At 41.8% G+C, this 16,730-nt stretch overlaps 1 protein-coding gene across 3 annotated transcripts in view; it reads right to left on the bottom strand.

Annotated features, from left to right (window-relative positions):
• The window catches only part of LOC139754137 (A disintegrin and metalloproteinase with thrombospondin motifs 5-like), a 461,304-nt gene that overhangs the window by 333,304 nt on the left and 111,270 nt on the right, over positions 1-16,730 (bottom strand). The gene's annotated exons all lie outside the window — the stretch shown is intronic.

The raw sequence follows: 16,730 nt of genomic DNA, 5'->3' as shown, positions 1-16,730 counted from the left end.
CATCATTATTGCTCTCTGAAAGTGGGAACACAAGATGTAGCCACCAGAGGATCCAAAGGATACTTTCTACAAAGCTTTAAGTCGTGTTTTTGACACTACTCTGCTATAACAAAGTATATATATATATATATATATATATATATATATATATATATATATATATATATATATATATATGATAAGTTTATGAACGCTCGTTGTATGTTTTGGACAATCATATGTTTACCAAATGGCGTCCTAGCTTCGTCTCTTCGATGTATATCAACTGACTGTTATATTTCTCTCTTGTGTCTCCCCTGATGATGTGAATATTACACGAGAGTGCACTTGGGAACTTTTTGTATTTCATTTTCCCCGTGGACTCATAGGAATATATATATATATATATATATATATATATATATATATATATATATATATATATATATATATATATATATATTCGTGTAGTGTATTTCTCTACTGGATGTGTGGATTAAAACACTCCCGTCCTTCCCAAAACCTGCTGCTGCTGCTGCTGCTGCTATGTGATACAGTATACATAAGCTGTGGAGAGCGGCTAACGCCACCAGCAGAGAGGCTTTGTTTGTTGTAATTGCGTGTCTGGTCGGCCATCCAATGTGGCAGATTAAAGTTCGGCCGGTGCTAGCGGGTGTGTGTGTGTGTGTGTGTGTGTGTGTGTGTGTGTCGGGGGGGGGGGGGGTTGCTGGCCGTGGTTTTGTCTCTGTTGATGATCTGAAAGCATACACTCCCGTCCAAAGAGAATCTAATTCACGTTGCAGTGTCTGTGTTTGTGAACTTGTTGCGTTCGTTCTATCGTTTTCCTTGTGTGTGTGTGTATATATATATATATATATATATATATATATATATATATATATATATATATATATATATATATACATATATATATTTCTTCCTTCTAATCCACGGGGAAATGAAAACACGGTAAGTTCCCAAGTGCACTTTCGTGTAATAATCACATCTCGTATTATATATATATATATATATATATATATATATATATATATATATATATATATATATATATATATATATATATATATATATCATTATCCATATTGATTATTAGCGCGGGGATGGCCGTGGCAAAGGTGGTATTGTGGTACTGTTTTAGTTGGCTCATGGTGGGAGGAAGGACAGTAATAAGACAAGCGTGCATGAGGTCTCTTCTAACCGTGTGGGTACCATGTGAAAGGCCAACGATACCGTTTGCTCCACCTGCAGGTGGTGACACCATAGCCAAGTGACACTCAAGGTGTTGTATCGTCCAGGTCTTTATCGTCCCTAAAGGAGCCTGCCTTACTCTGTTCACTCGTGGAGCGCAGCCTAACGGATGAAGGGAGTATTGTGGAAGGGTTGGGTGGGTTAGATAATCAGAGTGACAATGAATACCAGAATGAATTCAACGAGAACGTGATTAGCTGACGACTTCATCTGTTAGCGCATTTCAGTCTACGAGACCAATGTTCTCCCACTTGGTTCTTAACTGGTGAACCAAGCCACCTGTTTACTTGTGCAATACCTCGTGCATACCATAGAAGGCGAGACTGGCAAGGAGGGGTGGGAGACAGGAGTGTTGCAGACGAAGGCTTGAAGTGAATCGTCTCTCAAAAGGCAAACCCGAGGGGGCCATCTATATGGGTCCTCCCCACACACAGAGATGAACACATTTAGTCCGTGGAAGGCGAGACTTACAAGGGAGGTGGGAGACAGAAGTGTTGCAGACGAAGGCTTGAACTGAATCGTCTCTCAAAAGGCAAACCCGAGGGGGGCCATCTATATAGATCTTCCCCACACACAAGAGATGAACACATTTAGTCCCAGTTTACGTAAGAACTTAAAAAAAAAAAGAGGAATGAAAATGTATTACGTACCTATCATATCTAAAGAGGAAAAAGAACAATACTTAACTGAATAGTCATGAACGTGCCTCGTGAATGGAAGATCATATTACTTAACTCCTTCTCTGCTTAGGTCATCGTAACTTTGTGAGATTTAGGGACAGCCGAACATGTTCTCCTGAGGTAACACCTGATGTAACCCCAGTCTGCTGGGTCGGATTACCTTTCCAGCGAGAGTCTATTTGCCTGCTAGGATGACCTTCATCATTTTGCATGTACACAGCTTCCCAGTAATCACTAAGGGCCAGATACACACACACACACACACACACACACACACACACACACACACACACACACATTACTAGTATCAGTTCACTGAACAATGCACAAAGGGAGGATTGTAATACTTAGTATATGTTAATGTTTGGTGAAAGTGGTGTGTGTGTGTGTGTGTGTGTGTGTGTGTGTGTGTGTGTGTGTGTGTGTGTGTGTGTGCCCACTCCATTCAAACGAGCTGCATTGCTTAACCCAATTATTCTAGTGATTAATTCACCAGTATAATCAGTCAGAGCCCAACACACATACAACTACGTAATACTCTGCTTTCACGAAGGTAATGTTCGTTCTGTTACACGAGGACACAGCAGCTTAAGACCGCGTTCTTCGTCTCTGTTCAACAACGAGAGATCTATCCGCGTTATACACTAAACAATCCTGTGTCTGTGGTCTAGTGTTTCTGAGGTTTTATATAGATTAAAACCTCGAGAAAAGACTGTTCGGAGATGAGGATCTGACAATACCTCCCTCGACAGGTAAACCCCTCCGTTATTCACGGCACAAGTCTGACGCAGAAGCAACGCTGACCATTGCTGGAATTTGGCTGTGAATTTAGAACTACGAAAACCTCCCCTCGATTTCATCCCACTGGATGTCCATTCCATTGAACCCTCTGTAAATATACATCTAAACTGTTAAACTGATGCTTAAAAAAAAAAAAAAAGAGGGGAGGAGGGGGGAGAAGAGGGGGCGCTTCTCAACTTCAAAAGGACTGAGCTCATTCAGCGCAGCGAGGTCTGAATGTCCGTTTTCTTTTCAGTAGGCGTTCCATGGGCCGAGCTCAACTCTTTTAAAACTGGTACTAAATGCAAATGGCGCTCATTAAGGCGGCTTATTGTCCCTCTCTCTTTCTCTCTCGGTAAATTCAGTTGTCCAGTATAGTAGATAGCTGGATAATTTCCATTGCCGTATAGTCTGTGTTTCTGTCATTTGATTTCTATTTGCTTCACTATATCTCTCCTTCCTTGGCCCCACTAAAGGAGCGTGTAATGGAAATGCTTCACGCATCTTCTGACCTGAACTGGTTAAAAAAAAGAAGTAACTGATGTGTTTTAAGTTGGTGGTAGCTGTGGCACAGAACGTTTTCTAAATGGTCATCTGGCGCATGATGCTCTCCATCTATAGGACACCTGTTTACCCTAGGTTTACATCACGAATTCAGGACTGGCCATAGATAAGACTCGTAGCGTTACGTGGAACAGTTCGCAAGCACTAAACGAAGGCGTAGCTGAAAGTTCCATGAAGGAAGATGATTCTGACGATTTCTTCAAGTATTCTACGGTATCACGCTGTTTTTTGTTGTGTTTTTTTCCAGGAGTTTCTGTAGCTCCATGGCTGCGCTATTCCCAGTAGCAGGGAAAAACCTGACTCCTTTGGAGTAAGATGTTCAACGAGGCAATACGCCATTTCGTCAACAGACGATTCAGGAGTCCAGCTGCTTTAGTAAAGTAAACGAAGGGTCAGAGTCCTCGATAGACCTGGACTGTTTTTCTGTGAACCACCTGACTCAAACAAGGATAAAGTAAATTTAGGGGAAAAAAAATCTGGACTTGAAAATGTGTTTGTCCAAGGAAAAAAGAAAAAAAAAAATGTTACTTTTTTGAACAGCATTTTCTATACCAGTCTAATGTGTTCAGGAAAGGATGAATGGTGCAAATGAAGCTTCAAAGGCTTTAGTACATATGTCTTGCCCATTAGTTCTAGGAACATAGAAAAGATTTTGACGACGGTCACTAACTGTATAAAAAACATCTACATCTATGTACACCTGAGAACCACTTTAACTCATATCAAAATCCCTTTCCGTTGTAATTCATATCGACTGCCTTCTTCATGGTTATTCATTCCACATCATAATTCACAATGATCGAAGTCCCCAGTGACTGACTTCAATGGATTCCAACCACTTTCATTAACCCACCGGTGGTTCTAAATAATCTTTCGTTTATATCGGAAAGCTTATGTTGAAGTTCAAGGATTCCTTCTTGCCCCGATCATCTACCGAGTCGATAGTGAGGGTCTAAGATCAAGTACCGAAAAAAACATTTAAGGTTACTCGTAAATACCTCGAAACTAGAAACACAAAGTGGGCAAATTCTTGTCGTACTAGCAGCCTCGCAAAACTGAAGCTAACATCAAGACATCATTTCCTATCCAAATGGCGCCATTAAGATAGAGGCACTCCATGAAAATGGCTGCTACACAGTATTCATAGTTGAGGAACATCATAACCCGTACAGAGTCTATACCGAGCCGATCGACACCCACTCACAGGAAGGCCAAGGGTCGAACATCTACCAACTCGACGTCTGACATTTATTAGACTCGCACCAACCTGCTCTGCTGCAGACTGGACCTCTGATGATCAGAGACCAGACAAATTGACGCCTGTCAAAACAGGGGCATCTACCAGTTCCTCACCTCGCGGGCTGGGCACCTACAAGCTTCATAACATAACGCGTTTGAAAGCACTGGACACACGCTGGCTCAACAGGCATCACTGTACACTCAAGTAAGACGCCGAATAAAAAAGATAAGGACAAAATTGACACATAACGAGCTAAAAGGCCTAATATCTGAGGGTCTTAAGACACCTGCCTAGCGAGCACTTAACTCTAGTCAGACTCCCAACGTTTAACCTACCACTCATCACCATCATCTATTATCTACAGTTATCTACTGAAATGGATATTTTGCTATCTGCTGGCGAGCTATTTGTTGTGGAAGCCTCGTAGGTGCCTGGCTATTGTCAGTTGATACCTCGGTCTGAAAAAAACTAACAATAAAATAATATGGAAGTTCCGTTTTTTTTCTTTTGTTTATCCATCCGTTCGTGTGATGTGTTGCGGCATGACGACACATCCCCCTATAGCTGTGAGAGATATAAACATTGCTCTTCCCACTGTCAGGCTGCAGGGAATGAACGCTACATCTTTTCTGTTTACTGCCAGTCCATCCACATTCATATACATTATTTTCGGTCTGACTCTCGCATCAAATTAACATTTTTGTCGTGTTTGAAGGGTAATGGCGGGGATATCTGGCTCTCTTGCCTCTCTCAATATCCCTCGTTATTTTCCCTTCTGGCTACACTTGGTTACTTCCTTCTCCTGCTTCCTTCAAATGAATGCCCCTTTGAATTCCACCTCGTTCACAAGTTTCTCAGTATACTTTAAATATATATTTCTTGAAGAATCTGCTCCTGCTATACTGCTTCTCTATAAAAAAAAAAAAAGATCTTAGGGATTGTAAAGTATTCATTTTACCAAGAGCCTCCTTAAGTCGATGCCTCTCACTCCTTATATATCAAGTAACATATAATGTAGAATGTGGAATAAAAGTCCAACGATGATGGACAGAAATCATCCATCGCACACGTCCAACTGAAAGAATGCGAGGCAGAGTTTGTGTTGAGCTCTGAATTAAAGGTTATCTGCCAGGTTAAATGTGGAAAGATACGGGATGTATATTGTTAAAGGGCAGCAGCAGCAGCAGCAGCAAGAGCCAGGCAGTGGCACACACACTGTGGCTGTAAATCGCCACAGACACGTAAAGAAAATATGACTTCGAGGACGGGTTGGTATCGGAGCGCACTGGTTACAGTCACACCCTCGAGATCCCGCGATCTGACAGATGGGTGAAAGCGCGCTGCCAGGTAGTCTTCAGGGATTCTAAAGTCTTCCACACATACAGTAGGTTTGTCGGGGGTACCGCAGGCTCTCGAACTAACGAAATCTTAATCAAACTTCCATCGTTTTTACAGGACACACCACTGTAAATGTGTACAGCATTGCCATAGATTTTAAGTTCTACTTTTACCACGCGTTTCGAGCGTTTGAAAACACTACTTCAATGTCGTGCCCGGCAATAAACTCGGGGTTCCAGTGGCTCTGGGAACTCATTGGGTGCTGACGTTACGGCAACATTTGTATGCTAAACCAGATTCCCCTGTGTTATAAAGACGGGAGAGTAATTAATGCACTATGCTGATTAGGTAATTACTCTGTGGAGGCTGGTAATGGTGTGATTTATGCAGCTTCATCTGGTCGAGTAAGTAATTGCCTCCGGGATTTATCTGTATTTCAAGAGAGTTTAATGTCGGCCATAAATTTTACTTCAAGCTTCCCATGAGCAGCAGAGAGGTCCAAAAAGATATTCACTTTACTTTCATCGCCCGGGCGGCGCTCAAAACACAAAGATACGTATCCTGGTGAAAATATTTCACAAGTTGGGACTCATCCAACGATCAAACTAAACCTACAAGTGTTTATGATCCTGTAAATAGTGTTGAGGAGTAACCAAATACCATAACTGCATTGTCGAAGCTTGTCATTTCACGGTGCATCAAAAATCGCTATATAGACTGGGATGATCTTCTTCTGTGGATGTAAACACGGTCCTTATTTCCGAATGTTCACTCATTCTGGATGTTTTACGTCCGTCAACCTGAATGATCGACACACAGTAGTCACAACCCCAAGGTTCATGTGAATTGTAACGACCTGAGTGTGAGGCAATACAATACTCCTGCTGCGAAGCCTCAATGTTTCAAGAACTAACCTATTGTACTTGATACATTCTGAATAAAAATAAAAGACATTAACGACAAAGGGATTTCTTGCGTTTCCTTGGAACAAACGATTGTAATTCAAGTTTAAGTGTGTAAATATTACTTAACATGATCATATATATGTATATAAAGGCTTTACAGTTATCATATTCCCTTTCTATCTAAATCCTGACATCAGGAGTTCCCCCACAGACCTCTGCTAAGTCTTATCACTTTCGCACTCACGGTTATTCACGACTGGACAGCTTGGGTGATCCATCCCCAGATGTGGTGGTGTCCAGGTCCTCATTACAGGACCGCGTGAGAAGAGTAACTCACCTCCAGGCACTCTCCTCATCAGTCCTGGGATGGGAACTTATATATCCAGTGGTTACAATGAGGAATTAACGTTACAGGTGTTGGTTATGTAATACGCTGTTCCCTCTAGGTTGGTTGGTTGATTGGTGGGTTGGTCTCTGGGCATATCAACTGCCAGGGGGTCATTAAGGCTCCTAAGTGTCTAGTTATAACCACCAGTCGATTATCTTGATGCACCTTCTGCAGGTGTTTGAGATCATTATTCTAAGATCATATTCGTTCTTGCTATATGGCCCTTTGTCGTTCCCTCTCGCTCTCGAAGTCTTATGCAATATTCAGGTTATTTAATGCAATCTGCCATACTTTCAAAGAAACGAATCAATTCAAATACGGAGGATTTGTGTAACAGATAAACAGTTCTGTACCGCATATGGACAGCATTTTGTTTCACGTGGCTGTTTCTTCAATTACTGTTCTGGTAATAATCTCATGGCAAGTAACTTTTTGTCTCAAAATAGTACCCATTCTCTAACGCTACTACTATCAAAGAAAACTTTTCATATCTCACTATGTTACGGTTCACATTCCTTGTTGTAACCTAAGAATCACCTTTTCTTTCAACCTAAGAATATCAGCCAAGAACCTTTTTTGGTCCATGCCAGAATCCTTGAGTTCCTACCTACATCTGATTATGCCATTGGAAACTCCACCGAACACAGTAAAAAAAAATCTAACGAGCCCTAGTGAACTCTCACCTAAGCTGAACCAGGCGTGGAGGTTTGTGGGCATATATCGGGACGTACGTCTCACACATTCTTTCATAGGTCACCTTGGAAAGAAAGTACCACTCGATGTGCTTCAACCCATTCCGCTATGACAGACTTCTTGTCTTCAAGCGTTGACTGACGTTGTCTAACAAGATACATTTCTTTGGGAACGAATGGACAAAAATCAACCTGGTTTAAATTAAAAGTTCCGTTCGTAAATAAGAGACAACCACTCTCCAGAAGAAGCGATCTCTTTGTTTAATGTAACTTCATTCCGAAGGCATTATCAAATCTAAATGTACACGTCCTTGTACGACTATACCTCACTGATGAGGGTCAGCGGCGCTCATCAATCATGACAGACTGTCCTGTGCCAGAACTGACGCCTTCTTCTAAAGAAATACGTAAACCTTTGTGGGAGAGAATTTTCCTCAGTGAAAGCATCGTATATGAGACGGTACACGGGTCTTACACGAGTAGACTCTGGACCAGTGAACAGACGCTGAGGAGCAAGTTGACTTCAGGGACTTCGGAGTCCCATCCCTTTCAGGTGTCTTGCACGGCTGGGGTTGGTGGGTGACCCCAAGTTCTGCATATATTCTCCTCCGTATGGGAGGTGCATGTGGCCTCGGACGATAATGGCACGCCTCCAACCGCTCTCAGCAAGAGATGGAAAGTCCGTCTGGAGGCACTGTGTGTACTCGAACCACCGTAAGGAATGAAATTAACGAAAAAGCTCACTTAGCGCCAACTCAAAGAAACGGCGAGATTCCTCTTTTCCACAAGGTCACTGATCTAAGGATGACCAAAGTCAAAAGACGAATCTGCCTCATCCGAACACCAAGGCTTAAGTCATGGTAATCTATAAAACCGCTACATAAACATGTGATCCTAAGTGTAAAGTTACTTTTGTCGATATGTTTTCCAGAGGGACGAGAGCTTCTTTCATATCGTCAATATGGTTCGTAAAGCTGAACAAGGGATTCATTCAGGATTAAAGTACAAGAAGGTCCCTTGGCGAGTATATTATGAAAGGAGGACGACATGACTCGAGCGGTTCGAATGAAAAGTCGAACCTTGAACTGTGGTCGTCGACTAGATTCCACCCCCACCCCTCCGCCACAGCTGCTCCCATCAACGTTCTCTAAGGATTAAAGAAATTCTAGTGACCTTTTCGTTTTACGTCACAAATCCGGATTCTGTTATATGAAAGCAGCTAACAAACCGATCTCTCTACAGAAAATACGAAAACGATACACGCTGACGTCATGCAAAATACATTGTATCACATCAGTGATTTATTCATTTCCACATCAATCTTTCTTCTTTTTTTTTTTTCTTTCGGGTAGCCATGCATTTTGTTGACCTGAAATAAAAATGAACGCAGTGAAAGGCAGATAGACAGACAGACACGCAGTTAAAGACTGATAGACAGACACACAAAAAAAACAGACATGACTAAACCCGTGTAATTCATTCCGCGGTCGTGTAAGTTCGCTGGAGTTAGAGTCTGTGTGGCGTGCGGCGACATTGCAAAAAAAAACAAAGGATCATGAAACAACATTTGTCAATTTCATTGCTTGCAGCCGTCAGGGACGTTCTGCTTGGGCAACATGCATGAAAGTTTTATGGTTGGGATCTCAGGACCAAAAAAAAAACCCATAATATATGACCGTCAAGGGGGATAAGGAAAACATCAGAGTATATCACGCCCATCGAACTTCCCAAGTGAGTTATTACTACAAGATGCGTAACATATGAGTGAGGACTGTAAAAAACCACGTCAGTGTGAGGCAAGGCGAAGATATGGTCTGCTGGAGGGGGAGTCAACTTGCGTTGGACAGAGTCCAGGATGATGCTCATTTGATTTCAGACTCAAGATACGCTCGTCTAAATGGCTAAAACGAAGATAATCTTGAGTTTCTCCGCGGCCAAAATGCGTCTGTACTTTTCGCCATATGATTCCCCTATGAGCCAGTTGTGTTAGGAACTTGATGTTTCATATAAACTAATAAAGAAAACGGTTATCAAATCCAAACTACCATTCACCACACAGTATATCTGGTGTTAAGATACAAAGAACAGAAAGAGGTGATAAACTCGACAGATAATAGCGAGAGAGCAATACAGTGCGGAACAGACTGGCAACAGCGGTAGAGCAAGAGACTGAAGGACACCCTCAGCCAACCGAGCTAAGGAAGGTAGTCAACCTAATAGTATTCGTGGATTCAATGGCACTCAGGAGAAACCCTATGGCTCAGTGGAACGACTGCGATTCGTTACGTGAGTTCGGGGTTAATGAGAGAGTGCTGGACATGGCTGAGAAATGGTACATTCACTTGGCTGATTATAAGTCGTGAGCGTAGTTTGTCGATGGGACACAATTCCATTTGACACGTTGAGGCTCACTGGGTTTGATCTCATATGCAGGTTGTGGATGTCGTGAGGTTGAAGAAGGAAGGTCTTACTAAGAACCATCCCAAGGATGAGGGAAAATGGTTCTGGGTCCTGTGTTGCCAAGGCATTTGTAAGAATTACACGAACAGAATCCTTGAAGACACTATGTTCAACTGCAATTTTAGACAACCACTTCACGCTCACATTTACAACCATGAGTGTATTCGTGTTAATCTGTCACCACCACAATGATGGACGCTTTTTATCTCTGTAAAAGATACGCGATTCAGGGTCGTTGCCAATCATTCCACTTGCCTCCAAGCACTACACGTTGAGAGTTTGGAACGAAAAGAAAAAAGATGAACAATAAAACAGGGTCTGCGATGTCAACAAAGAGTACAACCACATGGGTACCATCTCTCGTCTAATGACACCAAAATACCAGGAACTGCCTGAATACCGCGGGTGTCGACAGGATGGTATCAATCACAAGGAAAGACACAAGACCTCCATAATGTAGACAACACCAGTGTCGCGAACAAGATACCAGGAAACAGCTCCAGAGAAGCGCGTTCTTGTCATGGGTATTTTCGAGCGGCACCAGAACTCGAAACTTGGGGTGTAGCCTTCAAGTGTTCTGAACGTACATCAAGACAATGAGTGTTCGAGAGTTCATCATGTTCTCGTAGACCGTAGATCCACGAGCCCAAATATCAAGCGGAGTAATGATGAGCAACGAAGTTAACACATCCAAATGAGAAATAACACACATGATGAAGAACTTTCTTGAGAATTTCTATCCCTACCAGATGTGATTGCAAGCATAACACCTGCCGAGAGAGTTGGAGTGCCATCAGATTATCAAAACAGTCAACTTCGAATGTGAAATGAATTTGTAAAACTGCGTAAATTTGCGTTAATGCAGGTAAAGCCAGTTCTCATCAGAGCAACATAAATGATGCAGTGAGCGAGTCAGTGTATAGGATTTGAAGTATTCGTGAATACAGTCTCTTTTTAACGTATTCAACAATGAATCCACGTCTATTACAGTCATTACAGTTTACCAATACATTTAGGATTGAAGAGGCAGATGACAGACAGAGGTCGTGAGCGCTACGGGAAACGCTGGCAAGAAACTGCAGCGTCGTGATGCAATCTTTCTCTCGCTTCTTGTGTCCACGCAAATGCCAAGGCTTTGCGTCCGTCCCAGAGATGACGTTGTGTCGTGAATCTTGAATTGGCAGGACAATGCCAAGAGGTAATACCTCATTTCCACGTTTCTAAAGGTGATTTCAAACAAATGCTATGATAATACACTAACCTGAAGGCGAACCAGGTAAGTGATTTATCTTTTAATATGCTTTTTAAATGTTAAAACATGGGAATAAAAGCTGAAGAGTATTAGCCCGTCTTAGTCATTCAATTTTTTTTTCATGAACCGTATGACATCAGGTGATCGAATCTTTAGGAACGAGAAGAAATACAAGGATTCATAAAAAAAAAAAAAAAAAAGGCTACGTTCAGAGCTTCTCGCAAATGATTTAGGAAGTCTCTACAATGATCTTTACCCAGGTCTTTGCTTAGGGAAGGGAACACCCATGGACTCTTCAGGAATTTGCTCTCTCTCTCTCTCACGCAGCGTTCTATTGCCGCATCACATCCTTGAGTTCGCGACTCTAAAGGCTGCACGAGTGTCCTGGGTATTATGGACACCAGCAGTGCTATCCATGCAGAAGGGGGAGGACCTGGGCTGATGACCAACCTCCTCAACAACGAGATCGTAATCTCTCTCTCATACGATCGTATTCTTTCCCCGAAGGATCCTCCTTCACCTAGGGTTCTCCACCAACATATACCCTTCGCAAGTGTCACTGTAAAAGCAATGCTCATGAAAAAATTACATCGACTGAAAAGGCACTAGTGCCGGTCCTCCGTCGGGAGCTCGCTTGGCGAAGTACTCGCTCCAGAGGTCTTTCCAGCGCTTGACAGAATCGAGCATAATTGAGTCAACTGCTCACACAGTGCATCTTAAATCGGACAGAGCCTTGGCATAATACTCAACTAAACACACACACACACTGCTGTGTACGTAAACATCTGTAAAACCTCCCTTCATAAAGCCATTCACAAACCATCCCTGTAACAGTAGGAAGGGTTTCAGTATAAGGGAGATAAGTTTGGAAACCAAGAAGATCTCATCAACACCAAATACCCTACGCGAACAAGCGCGCATCGGCTGTGACCGAACTGTCATACAGACAGTAGGCAAAGTCGTGAATGTAGTAGTCAGAAACCAAATCACATTGAGAGAGAAGTCAGCTGCTAGTCATGTGGGTATTAAGATGAGAAAAGAAGAAGAAAAAAAAAGTTTTCGTATTCTGTTGGGTGGCACAACTCCAGAGGCAGCCTAGACTGAGTCTAGAGAGAGCTTTAGACAGCGGTTTGACTGAGGAAATTTTATAAAGAGTTCATTTCTCTTTTGTCAGTGGTCAGTGCTGTGTTGGAGAACACCCGCCCTCTGCTGACTTGTGGTGGCGAGCAAGGTTGTGGAGATACGAATAATAGTTCAAAAAAAATGAAAAGAAAAAAGGAAAAAAAATAAAAAAAATTCAGGTCTCTCTCTCTCTCTCTCTCTCTTCCCTATCAAACGTTATAGAAGGATCAATACGAATAGATTGTGGCTCCAATATTGTACGGACAAAGAAACAATCACCACAGATTTTGCGATAGTTTCCCCCCAACCCATCCCCTCCACCCCCAATGGAAAGAAAAAGAGGAATCATTTCTAGTTATCGCGCGGACCGAAATGGGTTCATCTGCAATGAGCGAAGCACCGGAATGGAAACGGAGTGAAAAAAAAAAAAAAATAATCAAAATTGACCAACAATTTCTTTTTCATCTCCCTACAACCGAAAATTGCACCATGAAAAGTCGTGGGCTCATGCAACGAATGATGATCATGGCTCGTGATTCAATTTCAAAGAAGTTAGCTTTCCTTATATATATATTTTTTAATAATAATGTGTGTGTGTCCCGATTTCCGAAAAGGAAGGCAATACAAAATACTTTAGTGTTCATGATACAGCGTTCTTTCCAGTGGGTCAACTCGGTGAGAAAAAATATATATATATATAATTTGCCCAAACGAAAGGAATGTAGTGATAATGACAACCATCCTATGAGTAATATCTACGCGGGTCGTACCGTCGTGTACGCGGGTCGTAACGTCGTGTACGCGGGTCGAGCAATCTGTACGCGGGTCGCATCGTTGTATTCGCGGGTCGTACCGTCATGTATGCGGGTCGTACCGTCATGTATGCGGGTCTTAACGTCGTGTACGCGGGTCGTAACGTCGTGTACGCGGGTCGCAACGTCGTGTACGCGGGTTGTACGTCGTATACGCGGGTCGTAACGTCGTGTTTACGGGTCGTACCGTCGTGTTTACGGGTCGTACCGTCGCGTTTACGGGTCGTAACGTCATGTTTACGGGTCGTACCGTCGTGTTTACGGGTCGTAACGTCATGTACGCGGGTCGTACCGTCGTGTTTGTGACCCCCCCCCCCCCCCCCGTATACCCCATGGAGTAAAACATGATCTCCCAACTGTTATAATCAAATAGCAGTAAAATATTCATCTTTATAAATCAACCAACATATCAGCGATACTACCGCCCTCCTACACAACACCATCCAATCCCAATCTTTCCCCTTTTTTTCCCCAATCTTCCCCTTTTTTTTTTCCCCAAAAGTCATATTGAAATCTGTGATATTCGAATATTCCTCCCAAACGCTTCTAGTTCTCTTAATGGTCGCAGCTGTACTGCTATCGTCTCCACAATCACACCTCATCACCGGGTCATTAGCCAAAAAAGCAATATCCCTCATCCCCCCATCACCGCCAAATATACCACTCGCACTCGCGAAATATAGTCTCCGTGCGAAGATGGACAGCGCGATCAAAAAAGAAATGGGCTTCCCATCATGCACACGCCATTCACCTCCAAACTGTCACCATCACTTCAACACCAACCCCATCATCACCATTAATGACCAGTCGTCAGAATCACCTTACACAATGACCATCACCTCGTCATTCACCATCACCTCCTCACACAATGACCATCACACCATCATTCACCATCACCTCCTCACACAATGACCATCACCTCATCATTCACCATCACCATCTCACACAATGACCATCACCTCGTCATTCACCATCACTCCTCACACAATAACCATCACCTCATCATTCACCATCATCTCATCACACAATAACCATCACCTCATCATTCACCATCACCTCATCACACAACCATCACCTCATCATTCACCATCACCTCATCACACAATAACCATCACCTCGTCATTCACCATCACCTCCTCACACAATGACCCTCATCATCCTCATCATCATTACACCGTGTCACCATCATTGCATCACCATCATCTCACCATCAGCAACATGCTATGGTGCCTGGCGAGTTGGAGGGTGATTATTGAAATTATAGTAAGATGCAGAATACCGAAAACGAAGTTAACAAGCGTCTCGTTAGCAAATAGTCTCTTGTTAACGAGACCAGTGCAAATGTTGCATTATATGAACAAGGGAGAAGTAATTAGCCTTAGGGAGGAAACATGGTTAATACTGCTGCATTGTTCTTGCACCTGTGTCTGTATGTATGTATGTATGTATGTATATATATATATATATATATATATATATATATATATATATATATATATATATATATATATATATATATATATATATGCATAAAACCACAGTAAAATTAATCACCAAAAGTTCCCAAGTGCACTTTCGTGTAATGGGCACATCGTCAGGGGTGACACAAAAATGAGAGAAAACGTGGAACAGTCAGTTGACATACAAGGAATAGACGAAGCTAAATGGCGTCTTAGTTACGTTTCTACCTTGTATATCAGCTCACTGTTCTACGCCTTCTATCTCATTCTTATATCTCCTCTGATAATGTGATCATTACAGGAAAGTGCACCTGGGAACTCATCGTGTTTCACTTTCCTGTGGTTTTATGTATATATTAGATCACGCGCACCACTGTGACCTCTTGCAATATACACATGTATGTATATATATATTCCTTTTAAGTTCACGGGGAAAATGAGACACGATAAGTTTCCAAGTGCACTTTCGTGTAATAATCACATCAGCAGGGAAGACACAAGAGAGAAATATAACAGTCAGTTGATATACAACGAAGAGACGAAGCTAGGACGCCATTTGGTAAACATGCGATTGTCCAAGACACACACATATATATATTCTACATCTCGTACGACTCAATAACCTTACCCAATCACCTAACCTCTTTACATACGCGTTTTCACCACGGCAATGGGTTCATCCGCGTGTCTGTCTGTCCATAGAGACGCACAATTCCTCGTAGAACTCTCCCACAAACCCTCTTCGGTGATTACTTCCTGTGTTTCAAGACAAAAAGGGTGGCCAGGATTGTGCGATTCTAGATTAAATCTTTTGTCGACTCGTACCCCCCCTTTTATTTCTTATGAATGGAGTTCCTTCGAAAGGAACTGCTGCTTATGACACTGCAGGAGTGTGCTGTCAATAAAAGTCGTTTTGCAGTCTATTACCTCCATGGAAAACGGCGTACCCACCGCCAATTTTCCTTCTCAAGAGTACTTCTTCATATGTCAATGAATAAATTTGAAGCATCTGTTATTTCACTGTTGATTTTATGTTGTTCTATTGGTATACCGTTGCTGCAGTTGTCTTTGCCTGTAGAACACGGCGATTGCCTAAAGACACTGGAGTGTTCTTATTGTGGTTCATGAAGGTGTTAACAATAATTCTAGAAATACTATTTAGTCGAGGGGGGGGGAAACCGAAAATTTAATCTGGCATGTCCTGAACTCAGTTCTAACCTTACCTAACATAAAACATTTCAAATCATTGTACAGAAAGGCTTGTAGTTGTGAAAGACAAATAATAATAATGCTGTAATAATAATAATAATAATCATAATAATAATAATAATAATAATCAATATCATTATTACTATTATCATCATTACTATTATCAATATCATTATTATTATTATTATTATCATTATTATCATTACTATCATTATTATTATTATTATTATTATTATTATCATTATTATTATTATCATTATCAGAGCAATAATGATTTAATACAAATGATAATAACAATCATAATAACAATTATCCCCACACCTGCAAATTCTAGATAAAGAAGAACCACCAATATCCTATGAAATTCTCATGTAACACATACCACCGGATGACAGTGTCCAGTTCACTTAAAGCTGGATTGCCTGGATTGTGTAACTCGCGTTCGCCTTTAGAACCATATGGTGGTTCGACCCCTGCTTAATTAAACTAGATCACAATGACTTGCTTTCCTTGTAACTATATCAATCTGGCTTTTGGAAAACAGGAAAATATATATATATATATATATATATATATATAT

Source organism: Panulirus ornatus, chromosome 16 (genome assembly GCF_036320965.1).
Source record: "Panulirus ornatus isolate Po-2019 chromosome 16, ASM3632096v1, whole genome shotgun sequence".
In the NCBI taxonomy this organism is placed as follows: domain Eukaryota; kingdom Metazoa; phylum Arthropoda; class Malacostraca; order Decapoda; family Palinuridae; genus Panulirus; species Panulirus ornatus.
The sequence above is the reverse complement of the archived record's forward strand: the minus strand, read 5'-3'. Positions and strand labels throughout refer to the sequence as shown.